This window comes from Bombus terrestris, unplaced genomic scaffold (assembly GCF_910591885.1).
Source record: "Bombus terrestris unplaced genomic scaffold, iyBomTerr1.2, whole genome shotgun sequence".
NCBI lineage: Eukaryota > Metazoa > Arthropoda > Insecta > Hymenoptera > Apidae > Bombus > Bombus terrestris.
The window spans coordinates 2,417,755-2,439,497 of NW_025963548.1; positions in this window are offsets into that span (position 1 = coordinate 2,417,755).

The following is a 21,743-nucleotide window of genomic DNA, read 5'->3' on the forward strand; positions in this document are numbered from 1 at the left end:
TGACTAGAGAAATATAAACTGCTAGAGCATAATTGGGAACGTGACGCTAGGCAAATGCCTCAGCGATCAACAGCTAAAGGACGTCGAAGACCTCATGACAAACCCCCCCCCCCCCAGACACGGGACGCTAGGATACCGACACTGCCTGGCGAAAATCGATCGTTTTTCGCGTTAGACCGAAGCCGTTTCCATCGCCGACATGGAGGCGGCAACCGTTGCTTCAGCCCTCCTTTCCACGTGGATATTCCGTTTCGACGTACCTTTAAGGATAAATCACCCCGCGACCAACGGGATGGTAGAGCGCCTGCCCCGACAACTAAAAGCAGCAATCAAATGCCACGATACGAGAAACTGTGTAGAAATCTTGCCAATAGTTTTATTAGGCATACGAACAGCTATTACGGACGTGAAAACGACGACAGCCGAAATGGTTTATGGCACCGGCATACGATTGCCGGCAGAATTCTGTGTACCAACGATGCAACAGGCCAAGTCGAAATACGGAAGCCGTCTAAAACTACGAATAGAAAAGATCAGGCCTCACCCAATTACGCGACACGGCGAAAAAGAAACCTCCGTATTCCACTCGAAACATCGTCTTACGTATTTCTACGTCACGATGCCATCGGAAACCCTTTACAACCACCCTACGGCGGACCGCATCAATTTATATCGAGAGCAAAAAGGACCATTGCTATTGAAGTTAGCAACAAGAACGTAATCGTACCCGTAGACCGTCCGAAACGCGTGAATTTTTATTGCACGATAACACTGAACACCATTACAGCGAAAATAGCGAAGTAATAATACCACCTGATGTTTGAAACGAGCAAAACAAAGACGACTCAGGAATTCATCACTCCAGGCGCTCGGGCAGAAAAGTTCGCTTCCCTGATCGTTCCCAGCCAGGCCGTCGATAAGCTAATGCGTAAGAACTACCAGCGACATAAATATAAATCGGAGATGAAAGAACACGGGAACCTTCCGTTTGGAATTTTGGGAAAATCCCGCAACATTGTAATCTAGATTCTACCATAGCTGTAATTCAACAATTGTTGCCATCCAGTCCGATTGTAATTGTTCGAAACTTGTGATACTGCAATTGGCCTCGAGGCGACAACCAGTCACCGAACGTAGCCGCGGTCAAGGGATGAACGTTTTGTCTAATAAAGGCATGGAATAATTCTACAGCTGTCCTTAAATGAAATAATCGTAGCGGCACGTGACAGTAAACATTCCAACGGTTTCTGTCCCGTGTCTCGCCACACGCAGACTCTATCCGTCGGATAAGATGATTGCCAGATGTCAACGCATCTCAACAGTATATGTTTAGCTAGCCTGAGGACCCATTATAAACCTTAAGATTTAGTTAATTAAAGTCCTTAACAGTCCTAAACAGGCAAACAGTCTTCGTTCCAACTACGGGATGATAGGTGAAATCTATTTTTCCACGGACGACGCTTCCCGCTAGCAACGTTCCCTCAAGGGCTACTAGCATCCTTCTCTAACCATCAACATGGAAATTGTCCAATTAACAGTAACGTCACTATCAATCTCTTTCCGAGCGAAGTCTTTTCTCCACGAATCCGATGTTCCGGTGCCCTTAGACACACCCATCATTGTTTTCCACTGCAGCATCATCGTGCCGGAAAATCATTCTCTCGTGAGGTCACATTAGCCAGTTACAAAGAGCCTTAACACTCGGTGGATATTCTATGTTTTGACAAAGAGTTTGTTCAGTCCTACCTATACCGTAGATAAGGAAGTATGGTACAACTTGGAATCAGGATGGAAACGAATTCTGTTATCCCGTTGACCGCGGCTTTGTTATTGAACCCAGGATCATTGTCATTAGCTTCTCGAGTACCTAATTACCACGACTACTTGTCAAATTATATAACAATCAAATTTACACTAGTAAATATCTGCTCTATTGCATAACTTCAACGTCTAAACCAAATGAAGATTCGTTTCGCGCCTCTAACTCTAATCATAATGTGAACCCGATGTAAGTGAAAATACATGCACATACCATCGATTCTGCCTGACCAGGACTCTCACCCGGAACCGGAACTCGCAGTGCACCGTGACGAACAGCACTTATATAAGCCTCCACTCTTAGCCAGACCGTCAGTCGTGCTCGCGCAACAGTAGAAGCAACATGGAGTTTTTTAGATCTCTACTACGCGTCGTTGGTTTGTTCGTGCCAAGTATGGTAGATATCATTTCCGAACTACCACTGGAGGTTTCGCACTTGATACTTCGAAAATTGGATCCCTCGTCCCTGCAGAGCGCCGCGCTTGTCTCGCGCAAATGGTTCAACGTATGTAGATCCGACAAGTGTCTACGGCGGAAAGTGAGACGTCACATGCGACATACGAGAACGAGGGTCAAGATGCAATTTCTCGGACCTGCAGCCGCTAAAGCTACCAACCAAGAATCAAGAAGTAGAGGACGTGGTGAGGACAACCTAAGGCACGAAATAAGTTTATCCGCTGCTCGTACGGCGGTCGTCGTTGGAAGGTTACGCGGTCCTCCGAAAATTTCGATGCGAGATCGCCCCATCGATGTTGGACCAATAAAATGTATTAGACTCTAACTCGTGTAAGTACCTTAATTTGACTGCTTGCTCTTGCGAGAACTTGAAACGGTCTTGTCCGGATTCAGAACTGTAGCGTGAAGCTTGAAATAAAATGGTTTTACTGAGACGGCAATGTGTTTCAGTCACGCTAATACTATCGGTATCGTAACAGGCCCATTATTGAATATTAAATAAAACGTATCACCGCTGCGATTGGAGATTTGCCGTCAATTAGATGCGAGATATACTCCTCATTGCCTGCCAAATACAGCTCACATCGGCTGGCTCGTGCTATTATATCATCTCTGGTCCTCGACATATCAAGCGTAATTGCAGTTTTACAAATTAAGGTTAACATATTCAAATGAATGTATCTCCGTTTCTATTGCACATATGGCGACAAAGCGATGCCCGTTGCATTACACATCCGATGTCATGTGCACCGCACATCTGGTGGTTTGTACCATGTCAACTCCGATCTCTGTCAAACCTAGCGAAATTGCTGCTTTACATATTCATGATTAATCATTCAAATCACCGTATCGCCGTTTGCATTGCAGATATGCCGACAATTCGATGCGCGATATACGCCACTTTTGCTGCCAAACACAATGCATATTATCTGGTTTGAGTTATGTAACGTGTGGGCGCAGCCAAACTCAGCGTATTTGCAATTATGCATTTCCTGGCGAAATATTCAAATATTACATATTCAAATGAACGTATCTTGGTTTCTATGTCGCCTATTCGATGCGCAGAATACTCCACATATGCTGCCAAATCAGCTAGTTTGTGCCATGTTAACTCTGGATCCGACCAAATTCTGTGTAGTTGCCGATTTGCATATTCAGGCTTAAATATTCAAATCAATGTATCTCTGTTTCTAATGCAGATATGACGGTGAATTGATGCGTGTTAGACTCTACATTGGCTACCAACTGGAGCACACATTAGCCCGTTTGTGCTATTTGCAAAGATATATGAGGGAGTCGGAAATACAAATAATTTGCTTTATTTAGCACACAACAGTTATAAATATATCGGAGATGAGAGAACACCGGAGCCTCCACTTTGGAGCGTTGGGAGGACCCCTTAGTGCTGTAATCCAGATTTCACCATAACCTAAGAAACTGTTGTCATTCGATTCGGCTGTACTTATTCGAGATTTATGATAGTGAGCTCGGGCTCGAGGCGACAACCAGTCGCCGAAAGTAGTCGCGGTCAAGGGATGAACGTATTGCCTAAGAAAGGCATGAAGTAACTTTATAGCTCTCCTTAAAAGAAATACTTGGGACGGGGCACGACAGTAAAAATTTCAACGATTTCTGTCCCATGGCTCGCCACACGCAGACTTTGTCCTTCGGGTAAGATGATTGCCAGATGTCGACGGATCCTCAGAATATATGTTTAGCTGGCCGAGGGCCCGCTACGAATATTAAGTTTCAATTATACAAAGTATTTCATATAGACAAATAGCCTGTGCACCAACTACGGAAGATAAGAGAAATCTATCCTTCTACGAACGCTTCCCACTGGCAACTCTCCCCAAGGAAGGTAAGCACCCTTCTCTAACCACCAACATGGAAATTGACCAATTAACAGTAACGTCAATTTCCCTCACTTTCTGAACGAACACTTTTCTCCACGAATCCGATGATCTCGTGCCCTTAGACACACCCATCATAGTTTTCCTCGACAGCGTCGCCGTGATGTAGAGACACTCTCTAGTGCGAACTCATCAGCAATCGACCTGTCTTTCTTATACGTAGTAATTGCTCCTTTCTCTAACATGTAGTGCAACTTAGACGCTAACGTAGGGTAGAGCTCAGCATCCGTTGACCGCGGAAACGTTGCCGGAGCCGAGACCATTGTCATAGTGCCGCGAATGTCGAAACATTGCGATTAAATATCGACGCTGTAATCTTTCTAATTTGTGTCAATAAACTCAACTGTAGTTACACCGCACCGATGGCTAATTTCAACGAAGATTCATCGAACACCCCCACCCCTAATCCTGACGTTGACCCGACAAATATATCTTATACTCTGAAGACATCGAAAACCTAGTCGCACGCACGTTTGTTGTCAACCGACCCTTTAAAATGTTTCTAACGGCTGCCAATTGCCCTTTGGCCCAACTAAGGCCTGGACACTCTCTGACGCCTACACACACATTCACATGTACAGTTCAAATGTATCATCTTCCTAACACTATTTTATATTTGGTTACTGTCAAATGCAATGTAATTGCAGTTTCGCATAGTCATGCTTAAATATTCAAATCAACGTATCTCCGCTGCTATCGCAGATATGCCGACATTTCGATCCAGTGCGTAGTGGAGATCTTTGTAACGGGATATCACTGTGTGGAGATATGTGTGTGCGCGGCGACTGAGGAAGAGGCGAATGTAAACAGTTCTATCGGTTAACAGTCTTCAAAAGGTCGGGTATGAATAAAAGTGCTGAGACGCGCGCAAGTGTACAACGATAAATATTCTAGAAATCGTTTATAAAGTAAATATGTGTCTACGTTAATAGTAATGGCCATCGTAAATTTAATGTTTCCGTAACAATATTTCGGCCATCAGGATCCCCAATTCTCAACATAGTAGCAAAAATCGTGGTTGACGAGATTTAAGGTTATGGGACCACGTGTAACCGGGAGTGAATGTATAAAAAAGGTTCATTTTGAAAGAATTGGAAATATGTTCTGAAGAGATAAAAAGGTTGTTGGCGGAGAAGATAAAAGGAATCTGTATAGTGAGGAGAACTATTTTTGAAAAAAGTGTGAAGCTGAAAAGAAGAATCAAGATGCCAATGGACGATAAAACTAAAATTCAAGTATTCGATGTACGTGATTACAAAGCGTGGAAGAAAAGAATATTAATGTATTTAAAGTGTAAAAAATGTTATGAACTGGCTACACGAGAGACAATGGACACGGATGCGAAAGACAATTGGGATAAAAAGTATCAATGGGCGATGAACTACATCTATTGTAGTATAACAAATGAGCAATTAGAATTTGTTGGTGATCAAGACACTGTTTACAAAATAATTACAAAATTCGATGAGATGTATATGAAGGAATCAACAGCATTGCAACTTTGTATAAGACGTAGACTCGGCATGATGAGGTTGAAAGATTTTGAGGAATCAGCTTCATTTTTCACGGAATTTGAGAAGACGATAAATGAATTAAAGAGTGCTGGTGCAAACGTAAGTGAACGTGAAAAACTCGATTATATGCTAAAAACACTACCAGAATCATTGATATATATTGATGACTTAATCGACTCATTGAAAGAAAGTGATTGAACGTGTGATTTTTTAAAGAATAAAATTATAATGTGGGAAATGCGTAGGGAGAGTAAAAGTGATAGGAAATGGTCAAATGCTTTCAAAGTTGAGAAAAGAGAGAAATAAAGTGCCATGGCTGTGGAAAGTACGGCCACGTGATAAAAAATTGCACGAATACATGCAGAGGCGGAATGAATACAGGAGCGCAATGGCAAGGAGGTGCGTATCAGCCATAGCAGAATAGGGGTCGCGGCGGACGAGGTTGTGGCCACAGAAGACGAGGATATGTTCAGCGTGGATTTGGTCAACGAGGACGAAGCAGAGGTTGGCAGCAACGCTACAATGGGGCAAGTCGACAAGAGGCAAATTATTTAAACAGCGAGGACTACGACGACCAAGGAATTAACTCCTTCCTAACGCGAGTGCAGTGCGATAATACTAAGGATACTATCACAGTATATACCAGCGATACGCGAAAAATAGATTGGATATTGGATAGTGAATGTTCAGATCACATTGTAAATGATGACTCGTATTTTTTTGAATACGAAAACTTAAGGAACCCGATAAACGTAAAACTAGGAGACGGTAGAACATTAAGAGGAACAAAAGTTGGAAAAATTTTAACTTACTTTGAAGTAAACAAAAGAAGGGTTAAAATTATAATGTCAAATGTATTTTGTGTGGAAGAAATGGATAATAACTTGGTTAGCTATGCGAGAGTAACGAATAAAAATAAGATACTCTCAGCAGGGAATACTTCAAAGATCTATAACAAATATTGAAAGTTGATAGGGATCGCATTCAAACATCATGGTTTATATAAAATAACTAGTTACATTGGAAGGCAAGAATCACACGCCAAAAATGTAGAAAAAATGACGAACAGGGAAAAATTTCACAGAATCCGAGGACATGTAAACTTTAATTATTTAGATACGATGTGTAAGAAAAAATTAATTGAGGGAATGCCAGAAAAATTGGAGCAAGTTCAATTAAAATGTGGTGCGTGTATGCAAAATAAGTAGCACAATGTACCTATCCAGAGTAACCGTAATAGAGCACGCGAGATTTTAGAATTAGTACATACCGATTTAAATGGAACTTATAAAAATACCGGGTTTGATGGATCTAAATATTTCTTAACATTTATGGACGATTATAGTAAGTGCGCATTAATTTATACTTTGAAATCGAAAGATGAGGTTTACGATTGAATCCTTGATTATATAAATAAAGTTGAAAATCTTACTGGTAAGAAGATAAAGAGACTAAGATGCGATAATGGAAAAGAATATATGAACAAAAACATGTACAATCTAATTAGGGAAACGGGAATTCTCCTAGAACCATGCCCACCTTATGTTCACTAGTTAAATGGAACAGCTAAGCGCTACAATAGAACAATCACGAATTCCGCTAGATGCTTATTACATGATTCGAAACTAAATATTAAATATTGGTCGAAAATAGTTAGAACCGCGGTGTACTTAAAAAATAGAACCATTACGAAAACATGTGAAAATAAAACACCAATCGAAATATTGTTAAGAAGGAAACCGAATATAAATAATTTAAGATTGTACGGGAGTATAGTTTTCGTAAGAATATCTGAATTTAAAATAAATTCGAAATGGCACAAAAAGGCAGATATTGGAATACTTGTAGATTATGAAAACGTTGGATATAGGATCTTAGTTAATAATAAAATTATAATTGCAAGACACGTAGAATTTATAGGTGAAAATGATAATTTAGTAGGATTTCAAGGAATGAATGAATCAGATAATGAAACGGAAAAGGATTTTGAAGAACATTCGGATACAAACGAAATTCATGAAAGTGAAACAAGTGACGAAAAGTGTTGAGGTTATTCGGTATATAAAGAGAGAAAAACGCGTGGATAAAGTGTAAGATACAAAGTATATATTTGACTTAATAATGAAATACAGGAATACAATTTGAGCTGGTCCAGATCCGCACGCTTGCAGTGTTACTTTATGACTGAGAACCCCGAAGCCAACGTCGCCTGTCTACCGTTTATGGTCTGTCTCCTTGCTATTCTTTTGTCTATATGCTGTCGATGGCTTCAGCGCTTGAGAAAGCTAAAAAGACCAGATGTGGAGTTTTCCTAGAAGTGCTGGCCACTTCAACACCCTCCCTAAAACTCTACATCCCTACAAACAATTATATCTTAATATTTTTCTAACTCTTGATTTTGTCAATGTCTTCACAAATACATTTACCAGCTGCCTTTCTCTTTTCCATTCAAATTAGTTTATTACTAAAACACGAGAGGACTAAACAGATCATGTAGAGTTTTTTTTTATTAGAAGTGATAGTCACTTCGGCACCTTCCCTAAAAACTCTACATCTCTATAAACAATTACCTCTTAACATCTTTTTTATTTTTCAAACCTAACTTTTGTCTTAAATATTTAAATCTTGGTTTTGGCAACGCCTTTCTACATATATCTGCCAGTTGCTCTTCGCTTGTTACATATGTTACATCAATTTCGCCTCTATTGTATAAATCTCGCAAAAAATAGTATCTCATATCAATATGCTTACTTCTTTGATGGAATTCAGGATTCTTAATTAATTTTACGGCACTAGTATTATTTACACATAGCGTATACTGAAATATCTCTATTTTGCATTCGAGAAATATTTTCTTTAGCCACATAATTTCTTTCTTTTCGGATCTCATCGCTTCGTTAAAATCAACTGGTAATTTTTCCGCTACGTACGTTACTGGGTTACCATAAAAATCGGTTCGCTTGATCTTATCTCTATCTCTCAATTGTCTCACATTCTCGCTAGTTATAAAGGGTTGTTTTTCAGTTTCACTCTCTGCACTTTCATACGTACATACTCTATCGCTCTGTGCACGCACATCTTCGCGCTCGACAATTTTCGGTAAACTTAAATTAACGAATTTTTCAGTTTCTAACTCGGGCTTAAATATTACGTCACGGCTTAATATTATATTTCTTTCGGTCGGCACGTACACTCGATACCCTCGTCCGTCATCTAGATATAACCTACCAAATATCCTTTGTTAGCCTTTCTGTCCAATTTCCTTCTCTTTTCCGCAGGTATGTGTGCAAAGCATTCAGTACCGAAAACTCTAAACTTTTCTACATCTGGCGATTTCCCGTACCACAGTTCATATGGTGTTTTCTTGTCTTGTCTTGTCGGCCCTGTCTTATTTATGACATGCACTGCGGTGTTCATGGCTTCGGCCCATAAAAACAGCGGTAGATTAGATTTCGAATATAACATCGACCTTCCTGCTTCTACTATTGTTCTATTTTCTCTTTCTGCGACGCCATTCTGTTCAGGAGTGTATGGGACGTTAATCGTATGCTTAATTCCCTGACTTCTTAAAAATTCTTTAACCTCTTTATTTTTGAATTCTTTCCCTCCATCACTATGAATTTCTTTGATCTTATCATTGGATTGATTTTCGACTTCTATGCAAAAAGTTTTCAACTTTTCGAGTACTTCTGACTTATGTCGTAAGAAGTAAATCTTTGTGAATTTGGAAAAATCATCTTTAAATGCAAGAAAATACAATTTTTTGCCTAATGACTCGACTTCCATAGGTCCACATACATCCGTATAAATATTTTGCGAGGTTTAGTCGCACGCTTGGTTTTCTGGTGAAAACTCGATCTATGGTGTTTCCCGTACGCGCAACCTTCACAGATAAAGTTACTATCCTCTACAACTTTTATATTCGAATTCTTTAAAAATTCCTTAACGTGTATGATGTTTTGATGACATAGCCGTTCGTGCCATAACTGCAGTGTGTCCGCGTTTGACTCCGCTCTATTGCTAAGATTACAAACTGACGGTATGATAACTCGCATGTCGACCTTATATAAATTTCCAATAACAGAACCCCTTGCTATTATTTTCTGATTTTGTAAAAACATGCAGTTTTTCCCTTCCCTTAGAATACAGAAATCTATACCTCTTCTGGCAACAGATCTAATGGAAAATAGATTTCTTTTCATACCTGGTACATACAAGACATCGTTCATTGTACATGCTACCCATTTGCCGTCCACAAAAGTCTCTACCTTGATTTTTCCTTTGCCGTACGCATCCATGAACGTACCATCGCCGATTTCTATCTTCACCGTGTTATCGAATTTTTCGAAGACGCTGAACCATTCTTGTCGTCCTGTCATGTGATTCGTAGCTCCTGAGTCGATTATCCAAGCATCATGGTTTGCCACTTGTATCGTTGAGGTGCTTCCTAATAGACCAATTACGCTGTGATCTCGATTTTCATTTCTGGGTTCCTGGTTGTCTCTGCTGTTGTTTCCTTTCTTATTTTTGAAGCAATTTTTGCTGGTGTGGCCTTCCCTTTTGCATGTAAAGCATCTAAAGCAATCCTTCTATAGATGGCCAACTTTTCCACAGTTGAAACAGCTTGGTCCTTGTTTCTCGTATTCACGTTTGCTTGACTGCTTCTGCTGTTCCCTTTTATAATTGTTACCTTTTGTTACCAGCGCCAGCGATGTTTCCTGGCCGTCTTTCTTCCATCTGATTTCTTCCGCCATCAGCCTGGTACTAAGCTTGTGTAAAGTCTTCTTTTCTTCTTCCACGGAATCCCACGCACTGTGAAAATGGTCAAATTTGTCCGGTAACACCGATGAAATGCGTGTTATCAGCATTTTCTCGCCAATTTCACTCCCAAGAGTTTTCATCTTCGCCGGTATCAATTGCAATTTTGATAAGTTGTAAGATACATTTTCAGATTCTTCCCATTTAAAATTGAAGAACTGCTTCTGGACCATACTTAGATTCTCATCCGACTTCATGTCATATACTGTATTCAACTTTTTCCACATTTCATGTGCTGTTGAGCAACATAAAAGAAGATCCAACGGGTTTCTTCCTACTGAGGTCACAATCAATTTTCTTGCTAGCCGATCTGCCTTCAAAAATCTTTTACGGGCGATTTCTTTCTCCGCACTGTTACTTGGATGACACAGATTCCCTTCACACACGTTGATCAGGTCGTCATCTTCCTCCAAAAGTGTACGCATGACAAAACGCCACTGGAGCCAGTTTTCTTCGCCACGTAACATCTCGATATTCGCACTTGCTGATTCCATTTTAGCACTATCACTTACTTTACTAAGCACAATACTTTGACACTTCGCGTTGCTATCTTACACTCTACAGCCCTGGGCCCATAACCTGTTGAGGTTATTCGGTATGTAAAGAGCGAAAAACGCGTGGATAAAGTGTAAGATACAAAGTATATATTTGACTTAATAATGAAATACAGGAATACAATTTGAGCTGGTCCAGATCCGCACGCTAGCAGTGTTACTTTATGACTGAGAACCCCGAAGCCAACGTCGCCTGTCTACCGTTTATGGTCTGCCTCCCTGCTATTCTTTTGTCTATATGCTGTCGATGTCTTCAGCGCTTGAGAAAGCTAAAAAGACCAGATGTGGAGTTTTCCTAGAAGTGGTGACCACATCAACAAAAAGGTCGAGCAGGTTGTAAGAAAAAAGGAGAGAAATTTAAGTAACGAATCAGAAGAAAAACTTGAGGACATAGAAAATAATTTGAGAAGGCCAGGACGGGAAACAAAGAAACCTCAAAGATATGGCCAAACGAGCTCATATTTCATTTATGTGAATGTAGTTAGCGCAGGCAGTCCTCAAACCTATGAAGAAGCTTTAAGTGGAGATGACAGCAGATCATGGAAAGAAGCAATGGATCGAGAAATGAATAGTTTAGTCAAAAATAAAAACCTGGCAATTAGTAGAGAAACCAAAAGATAAAAAGGTATTAGATTTGAAATGGGTATATACGAATAAATCCGATAATCGTAAGAAAGCGCGACTAGTTGTTCGGGGCTTCCAACAAAAGGAAATACCGGAAGATTTATACTCTCCAGTGGCAAAAATGCAAACGCTGAAGTTATTACTATCTTATTGTTGTCAATATGGTTCGATGATTATGCAAATGGATGTAGAAACAGCATTCCTAAACAGAACTATAAAATCGGAAGTATTCGTAAATAAACCTATGGGTTACGCCGATAAAAGCGGGAAAGTATGTAAGCTAGGTTTGTAAGTATGTAAAATAGGTTTTCAAAGAAGTGAGAGTGATTATTGTCTGTATATGAAGTATGAGAGCGATCATGTTATATACTTCATTCTATTCGTGGATGACTTATTAATGTGTGGAAAAAACAAAAGAAAAATCGATGAAATTTAAAATAAATTGTCAAACAAATTTGCGATGAGGGACTTAGATGAAGTAAAGACTTACTTAGGAATATACATTGAATACGATCATAAGAAGTGTGAGATGAAATTAGATAAAAGTAGTTATATAGAGTCATTAGCGAAACGATAGTATATAGAAAATAGTAAACTATATTTTACACCAAAGGAAAAAAATTCAAATTTAGAACCCGCATAGTCAGCCTCAGACGATATAAGATATAGAAACCTCATGGGATCTTCATAATTTATTAGTACTGGAACAAGATTATACAAGTGTAAACTATTTAAGTCGATTTCAAAACAGTTACGACGGGACCCATTATAAATATGCGTTGAGAATTTTGTAATACTTCTATTTAACCAGAAAATTAAGGTTGACTTATGAAAGAAATTTGAACGCTGAAATCATTTATTGCTTTGTTGACGGTGATTTATCATAAGACTACTACAAGACTACTACGGGATTTATCATAAGATTTTTCGGAAACGCAATTTACTGGAAATCGAGAAAGCGAAACAGCGTGACAAAATCATCAACAGCCGCCGAGTAAGTAGTTTTGTCAGAAGCAGGGAGTGAAATAAAATTTCTAAAGAAATTATTGAAAAATTTCAAAATAATGATCGAGAGACCAATAAAAATTTACGAACATAATTCTGGAGCGATTGTGATATCAAAATTTGGAAACTTGACAAAAAATTATGAGTACATTGAAGTACATTTCCATTTTGTAAATGAAAGTTGGGAAAATAAAGAGATTGACGTTATAAAAGTAAATTCAGAAAACAATGTAGCAGATATCCAAACGAAGGATCTAGGGAGAAATAATTTTGAAAATTTTAGATTACTTTTAAAAATAGTTTAATTTTCACAAAAGGAAATGAATATGCAGCACAATAATTAAGGAGGTGTATTGAGATATGTAAAATTTTTGTGCTGGACTAGCTCGAGTGCGTAGTGGAGATGTTTGTATGTGGATATCAGTGTGTGGAGATATGTGTGTGCGCGGCGACTCAAAAACAGACGAATGTAAACAGTTCGGTCGGTTAACAGTCTACATAAGGTCGGGTATGGAAGAAAGTGCTGAGACGCGTGCAGCTGTCTAACGATATATATTCTAAAAATCGTTTATAAAATAAATATGTGTCTACGTTAATAGTAAAGGCCAGTGTAAATTTTATGTTTCCATAACAATATTTCGGCCATCAAGATCCACAATTCTCATCAATAACACTGTTGGTCGCAGAGTTATACCACCGCAACGACCCTACTATCTTAACGGAAATCAGGGAATCGATCAATACGCGGTGTCGTTTCCTAGAATCGTAAGGGGAATTTGCGACTCCCGTTGACTCGCTTCCACGCGATCAAATCTCTCCACGGTTGGACAAATTGACATCAACTCTGGCCAATGTAAAATCCAGGCGTAAACCCTCCATTTTTGCATTTTCATACGATGTGCATTGTTCTCCACATTTCCTGCCAAATACAGTTCACATCTGCTAGTTAGAGCTACGTCAAGTCTGAACCCTGTCAAATCCAGTGTAATTGCAGATTTGCATATTCATGCCTGAACATTCAGATCAACGTATCGCTGTTTCTTTTGATATGTCGATATGTCGACAAATGGATGCGCGATATACTCCATATTTGCTGATAAATACAGTGCAGATCATACGAATTACGCTATATCGATTCAAATCCAGCTAATTGCAGTTTTTAATATACATTATTTAATATTCAAAACCACGCATCTCCGTTAGTGTTGGAAATGTGTCGACAATACGATATGCCTGGTACTCCACATTTCTTGCCAAATACATCGCTTACCAGCCAGTTTGCGCTATATCTTCACTGGTCCCAGACAGATCAAGCATAAATATAAGTCAGAAATGAAATATCACGGGAACCTTCCCTTTGGAATTTTGGGAAAATCCCGTAACATTGTAATCTAGATTCTACCATAGCTCTAATTAAACAATTGTAGTCATCCAGTCCGATTGTAATTGTTCGAAACTTGTGATACTGAACTTGGCCTCGAGGCGACAACCAGTCACCGAACGTAGCCGCGGTCAAGGGATGAACGTTTTCTCTAATAAAGGCATGGAGTAATTCTATAGCTTTCCTTAAATGAAATAATCGTAGCGGCACGTGACAGTAAACATTCCAACGGTTTCTGTCCCGTGTCTCGCCGCACGCAGACTCTATCCTTCGGATGAGATGATTGCCAGATGTCAACGCATCTCCACAGTATATGTTTAGCTAGCCTGAGGATTCATTATACACCTATAGCGGCACTCGTCGGTAAAATTCATAACGGTTTCGGTCGAGTGAACCCGCTACACAACAAATCGAGTTTACTGTAAGATGAGTTTATTATAGACCCGACAACCTTAGGCGGTTACCGAAGGTTAATCAAATTCCGTCGTTTTTGTCGTGATCATATGCCCTCTAGTCAACTACCCGAAATGTCAACATTTGTAAAGAAGGTCGAGAGTTCAGCGTCCGTTGTGATTTTTCGAGAACACCTTGGAAATTTAAATCCCAACGCCTTTTGTCAACTCCGACGCATATAAATATAGCGAACAGGCTAGCGAGGCATTCTTTGTTATCGAATGATAAGAGCAGTAGCAGTTAAGTCGATACTTCTTTGCGCCGATCTATTCGTAATCACGAATCAAGACAACAAGTGTATTATACGTCTAGTGTACACGTAGGGTATATTTTAATAAACTACACAGTTAAATATACTCTTGTGTTTTTAAGCCTAAATCGCTACCATACATCTCAAACTGGTGACACCGACGTGATATTTGTGTAAGAGGTGACAGCGATAGGCTAGTCGCAGTTTGAATATCATAGTCCGCAACTCAAACAATGGAAAAGGAGAGCAAACGAACTCCAGCCGGCTCATCGTTCCGCGTGCCACCCTTTATGCCCACCATGACCAGGATTTGGTTTTCCATTTTAGAGAAATATTTCGGGGTAGCCGGCATCTTCCACGACGATGAAAAATCCTTAGCCCTCATGGGATTCCTCGACCCACATTACCTCGCGAAGATTGAGGATACAGTGACCAACCTCCCCGCCACAGGCCAGTACAGTAAATTGAAGAGCGAGCTGATCCGCGCCCTGACCGAATCGGACAGCGCCAAGATCGAAAGGTTAGTCGAACGTGAAGAGATGGGCGACAGAAAACCCTCACAGTTTTATAATGACTTAAAAAATTAGCCAGCCCCCTCGCTTCTGATGAATTCATCCACATCTTGTGGAGGAATCGCCTCCCTGATCGCATCAGGGAAGTCCTGGCTGCAGTGGACGATACGGGTATCGAGAAACTGACCAGGACAGCGGATAAAATCGATGAGGCGTATAATCGTAACGGGCAGCGCGCTCACAAGGTAGTCACAATCGAGCCACCGGCATCACACGAAGGCAAAAACGACGCACTGGCCGCCGAGGTCAGCAGACTGCGAGAACAGATTAAGGCTATGGGAATCGAAGGGTATCATCGACCACGAAGACGTTCGAATTCTCTCATTCGACCCCGCCGCCGTTCGCGTTCGCGAGATTATCCGCGCCAGGACGGAATTTGCTTCTATCATGCGAGGTTCGGCGATCGCGCCACGCTTGTAAGTGGAAGTCGGGAAACGACCCCAGCCGTCCGTAAAAGCGGAGGACGGCGACGGCTTGGGATCTCGCCGCATCTTTATTTTGGACCAGAGAACGAAGACTTCGTTCTTAGTTGACACCGGTGCTAATATCGGCGTTCATCCCCGAAGCAGGCTATCTAGGGACGTAAAGAAAACAACGTATGAACTATTCGCTGCCAATGGGACGCGCATCGCAACGTACGGCACTATAGCGATGGAGCTGAACCTGTTCCTTATACGTGCCTTCAAATGGCACTTCACTGTCGCCGATGTGCAAACCCCCATCATCGGCCTAGCCTTCCTAAGTCATTACGGGTTGCTTGTGGATCCAAGAAAAAGACGATTTCTCGACACAACAAATCAGCTATCGACCAGGGGATACGCCGCCAACTGCGAACAGCTTATGATTAAGACCGTAAACGGGGATTTGGTCTACCACCAATTGTTGGCGAAATGTCCAGATCTAACGCGCCCACCGGCCTTAGGGTGAGAGAAAATACGGCACAGTGTGGAGCACCACATCGAAACCACACCCCGCCTGCCCGTATATTGCAAACCCCGCCCTCTCGCGCCGGACCGTCTCAAGCCGATCAAGGCGGAATTTGTAACACTTATTGAGCAAGGAGTCATGCGCCCATCGACGATTTCCCGGGCATCTCGACTACACGTCGTCCCAAAGAAGGATGGAAGTCTGCGACATTGCGGTGACTACAGGGCGCTGAACGCCCGCATTTACCCGACAGGTACTCTCCACCGCACATACAAGACTTCGCGCAGCATTTACACGGTCGGCGAATATTCTCAAAAACTGGATTAGTGCGCGCCTACCATCAAATCTCAATCGCGCCTGAGGACGTTACAAAAACCGCGATTTCGACACCATTCAGCCCTTTCGAGGCAAACAGCATGATGTTTGGGATTCGAAACGCCGCGCAAACGTGTCAAAGATTTGTCGACGTAATCACGCGAGGCTTAGATTTCGTTTACGCGTACATAGATGACTTCTTGGTAGCTTCGGAAACCGAGGAGCAGCACCGCGGGGATTTGCGGATCTTGTTCGAATGTCTAAACCAGTACGGCGTAGTAATCATCCTCGAAAAGTGCGAGTTCGGCATTAATGAAATAGCCTTCCTAGGCCATACGGTAAACGCGCACGGAATAAAACCGCTCGCCGATCACGTTAGAGCTATAAATGAAGAACCGCTCCCCGCGAACATCAAGGCACTACGCGGATACCTCGGTATGATTAACTTTTACCGACGTTTCATACCGGGGCAGCTAAAATTTTGCAACCCCTCAACGATATGTTACAAGGGGCGAAAAAGGGCAACATGCCCATTATTTAGTCGGAGGAAAACGAGCTTTAGCGAGTCAAAACGCGCCCTACCTAACGCTAAGATGTTAGCGCATCCTATACCTGGCGCGTCCATCAGCCTCGCAGTAGACGCGTCCGACTTTGCAATAGGGGCGGTGTTGCAGCAACGCGCGAATGACACTTGGCAACCGTTGGGTTTCTTAACTAAACCCTTAAATTGCGCGCAGCGAAAATATAGCGCGTACGACGGCGAATTACTCGCTATGTATACCGCAGTCAAGCGATTTAGACACGCCGTAGAAGGGAGGAATTTCATTATTTTCATAGATCACAAACCCCACACCTATGCGTTCAGTCAAAATCCCGACAAGTGTTCGCCGAGACAATTCCGTCAACTAGATTATATCGGGCAGTTCACGACCGATATAAGGCATATAAAAGGGCTGAATAACAATGCAGCCGATGCCCTACCTCGCATCGAAGCCATAGAAAAATCCGTGGATCACAAAACTCTCGCCGCCGCGCAAGAAAACGACAAGGAGCTCCGCGACATTATCAACTCCGATATATCCGCGTTGCAGCTTAAGAAAATTCGTTTTCCGGATTACGACGCGGAAATATACTGCGACGTATCAGGCGACATCGTACGACCGTACGTACCGAAACCCTTGCGGCGCGACGTATTCAATTCGCTCCACGGACTTTCCCATCTAGGGATACGCGCGACCCAAAAATTCGTAAAATCGCGTATAGTTTGGCCGGCGGTAAACAAAAATTGCCAAACATGGACACGGCAATACATCCCGTGTCAATAATGTAAAATAACGAGACACGTATCAACGCCGACCGGAACATTCGGAGAGCTCGCAGGACGATTCGAGCATATACATTTAGACATCATCGTCATGCAATATTCACAAGGCTACCGATATTGTCTAACATGTATCGACCGTTTTTCACGTTGGCCCGAAGCGATTCCAATACCAGATATGGAAGCGACGACCGTTGCCTCGGCTCTTCTTTCCACATGGATAGCGCGTTTTGTCGTCCCAGCAAAAATAACAACCGATCAAGGACACCAATTCGAATCCAGTCTCTTAAACGAACTATGCCGGATGCTCGGCATTAAGCATTTGCGTACCACAGCCTACCACCTCGCGTCCAACGGGATGGTAGAGCGCTTTCACAGGCAGCTTAATGCCGCAATCAAATGCCACAATTCGAGCAACTGGGTTGAAAGCCTTCCCATAGTTCTTTTAGGCATTAGAACCGCTATCAAGGAGGACCTGAGCGCAACGGCAGCCGAAATGATTTATGGTACGGACATACGATTGCCAGCAGAATTCTTTGTACCAGAAAAACTACCGGCCAACGCGGAGTTCGCAAACTGTCTGTGTGAGTGAATGAGCGATATTAGACCTCTGCCCATTTCACGACACGGCGAAAAGAAAACGTTCATGTTCCGCGATTTAGAAACGTCGCTGTGCGTTTTCGTACGCCACGATGCAATCGGAGGTCCACTGCAACCACCATACGATGGCCCCTATCAGGTTACACAGCGTGGGATGAAAAGCATTACCATACGGATGAAGGACAAAAACGTGAATGTCTCCGTAGATCGTCTAAAACCCGCCTTCATCGTGTCGGAAGATATTGAGCATCTGGAAAGGAGCGCAGAAACCTACCACGTATTTTTACCTGGGAAAATCTTCCGACCGCAAAGCAGCGAGCAAGCGCAACAAAGCGACTGAGACGCAAGAACCAATTATACCACACGTTCGGGCAGGAGAGTTCGTTTTCCTCATCGCTTTCAAACGGGTTTGAATTAGGCGGTTAGCAAGAGCACCGCGCTAACATAGGTAAACAAACATAAGAAGAAGTAACGCTAACACTGGCAGGCGGGTACTGTAGCGGCACTCGTCGGTAAAATTCATAACGGTTTCGGTCCAGTGAACCCGCTACACAAAAAATCGTGTTTACTGAAAGATGAGTTTATTATAGATCCGACAACCTCAGGTGGTTACCGAAGGTTAATCAAAATCCGTAGACTTTGTCGTGATCATATGCCCTCGAGTCAACTACCCGAAATGTCAACATTTGTAATCAAGGTCGAGAGTTCAGCGTCCGTTGTGATTTTTCGAGAACACCTTGGAAATTTAAATCCCAACGCATTTTGTCAGCACCGACGCATATAAATATAGCGAACACGGTAGCGAGGCATTCTTTGTTATCGAATGACACGAGCAGTAGCAGTTAAGTCGATACTTCTTTGCGCCGATCTATTCGTAATCACGAATCAAGACAACAAGTGTATTATACGACTAGTGTACACGTAGGGTATATTTTAATAAACTACATAGTTAAATATACCCTTGTGCTTTTAAACCTAAATCGCTACCATACACCTCAAATCAAATTCCCACTAGTGAATATCTGCTCTATTGCATAACAGCAACGTCTAACCCAATGAAGATTCGTTTCACGCATCTAACACTAATCATAATGTGAACCATATCTATATGAAGATACATGCACATGCGATCGATTCTGACTGTCCAGGACTCTCACCGGAGCCGGAACTCGCAGTGCACCGTGACGAACGGCACATATTTAAGAATTCATTCTCAGCCAGACCGTCAGTCGTGCTCGCGCCACAATAGAAGCAACATGGAGTTTCTTTAGATCTCTGCTACGCGTCGTTGGCTTGTTCGTGCCAAGTAAGGTAGATATCATTTCCGAACTACCACTGGAGGTTTTGCACTTGATACTTCGAAAATTGGATCCCTCGTCCCTGCAGAGCGCCGCGCTTGTATCGCGCAAATCGTTCAACGTATGTAGATCCGACAAGTGTCCACGGCGGAAAGCGAGACGTCACATGAGGCATACGAGAAAGCGGGTCAAGATGCAATTTCTCGGATCTGCAGCCGCTAAAGCTACCAACCAAGAATCAAGAAGTAGAGGACGTGGTGAGGGCAGCCTAAGGCACGAAATAAGCTTATCCGCTGCTCGTACGGCGGTCGTCGTTGGAAGGTTACGCCGTCCTCCGAAAATTTCGATGCGAGATCGCCCCATCGATGTTGGACCAATAAAATGTATTTGACTCTAACTCGTGTAAGTACCTTAATTTGACTGCTTGCTCTTGCGAGAACTTGAAACGGTCTGGTCCGGATTCAGAACTGTAGAGTGAAGCTTGAAATAAAATGGTTTTACTGAAACGGCAATGTGTTTCAGTCACGATAATACTATCTGTATCGTAATAGGCCCATTATTAAATATTAAATAAAACGTATCATCGCTGCAATTGCAGATTTGTCATCGATTAGGTGCGAGATATACTCCTCATTGGCTGCCAAATACAGCGCACTTCAGCTGGCTCGAGCTACTATATCATCTCTGGTCCTTGACATATCAAGCGTAATTGTAGTTTTGCATATTCAGGTTAAAATATTCAAATGAATGTATCTCCGTTTCTATAGCGCAAATGGCTACAATGCGATGCCCGTTATATTTCATATCCCATGTCATAACCAGCGCACATCAGCAAGTTTGCGGTCAACTTTGGTCTCTGTCAAACACAGCGTAATTGCTGCTGCGCATATTCAGGCTTACATATTCACAAAAACGTATCTCCGCTTCTATTGCATATATTTCGACTATAAATAGCGCGTTACACGTCATATTTGCACTCAGATACACCGCACATTAGCTGGTTACAGCTATGTCAGATCTGGTCCTTGAAACATCCATCGCAATTGTAGTATTGCGTTTGCAGTCGTAAATATTCAAATCATGGTATGTCCGTTTCTACGGAACATTTTCGGAAAATTCGATGCGCGTTATATGTCACAGTTGCTGTCATGTGCACTGCATGTCTGCTGGTTTGCGTTATGTCAACTCTGGTCCCTGTCAAATCCAGCGTAATTGTTGTTTTGCATATTCCGGTTAAAATATTCAAATGAATGTATCTCCGTTTTTATTGCACACATGGCTACAATTCAATGTCCGTTACATTTCACATCTGATGTCATATGCACCACACATCAGCAGGTTTGTACTATGTCAACTCCGGGCTCTGACAAATCCAGCGAAATTACTGTTTTGCATATTCATGCTTAACTATTCAAATCACCGTACAGCCGTTTGCATTGCAAATATGCCGACAGCACGAAGCGCGTTATACTCCATATTCGCTGCCAAATACAGTGCATATTATCTGGTTCGAGTTATGTAACGTGTGGACGCAGCCAGCCTCAGCGCATTTGCAGTTTTGCATATTCAGGCTTAAATATTCAAGTCAACATATTGTAGTATCGTGAGGAAAAAGCCTCATTAGAAGTCGATCAAAACAATGTCGAATGTCCTTCGGTTGTTACTTTACATCGGGGAGAAAGCCTATGTGACTAAAGTCACCTTGTACTTGCTGAGCGTTAACAGAATGGGGTTAGAGAGTTGGAAAAACTAACGCTAATGGTAGGGGACGATTTAACTTTAAAGATTGGCTGATCGAGAAGCGTTGAGCGGTTGATCGAGAAATAAGAGTGAGCCGAGAGGTCAGAGTTAATCGAGGAGACGAAGAGTAGAGTTGTTAGCGCTGTCGAGTTGCGAGAGTTGTTAGCGTTGTTGAGAGTGGAGT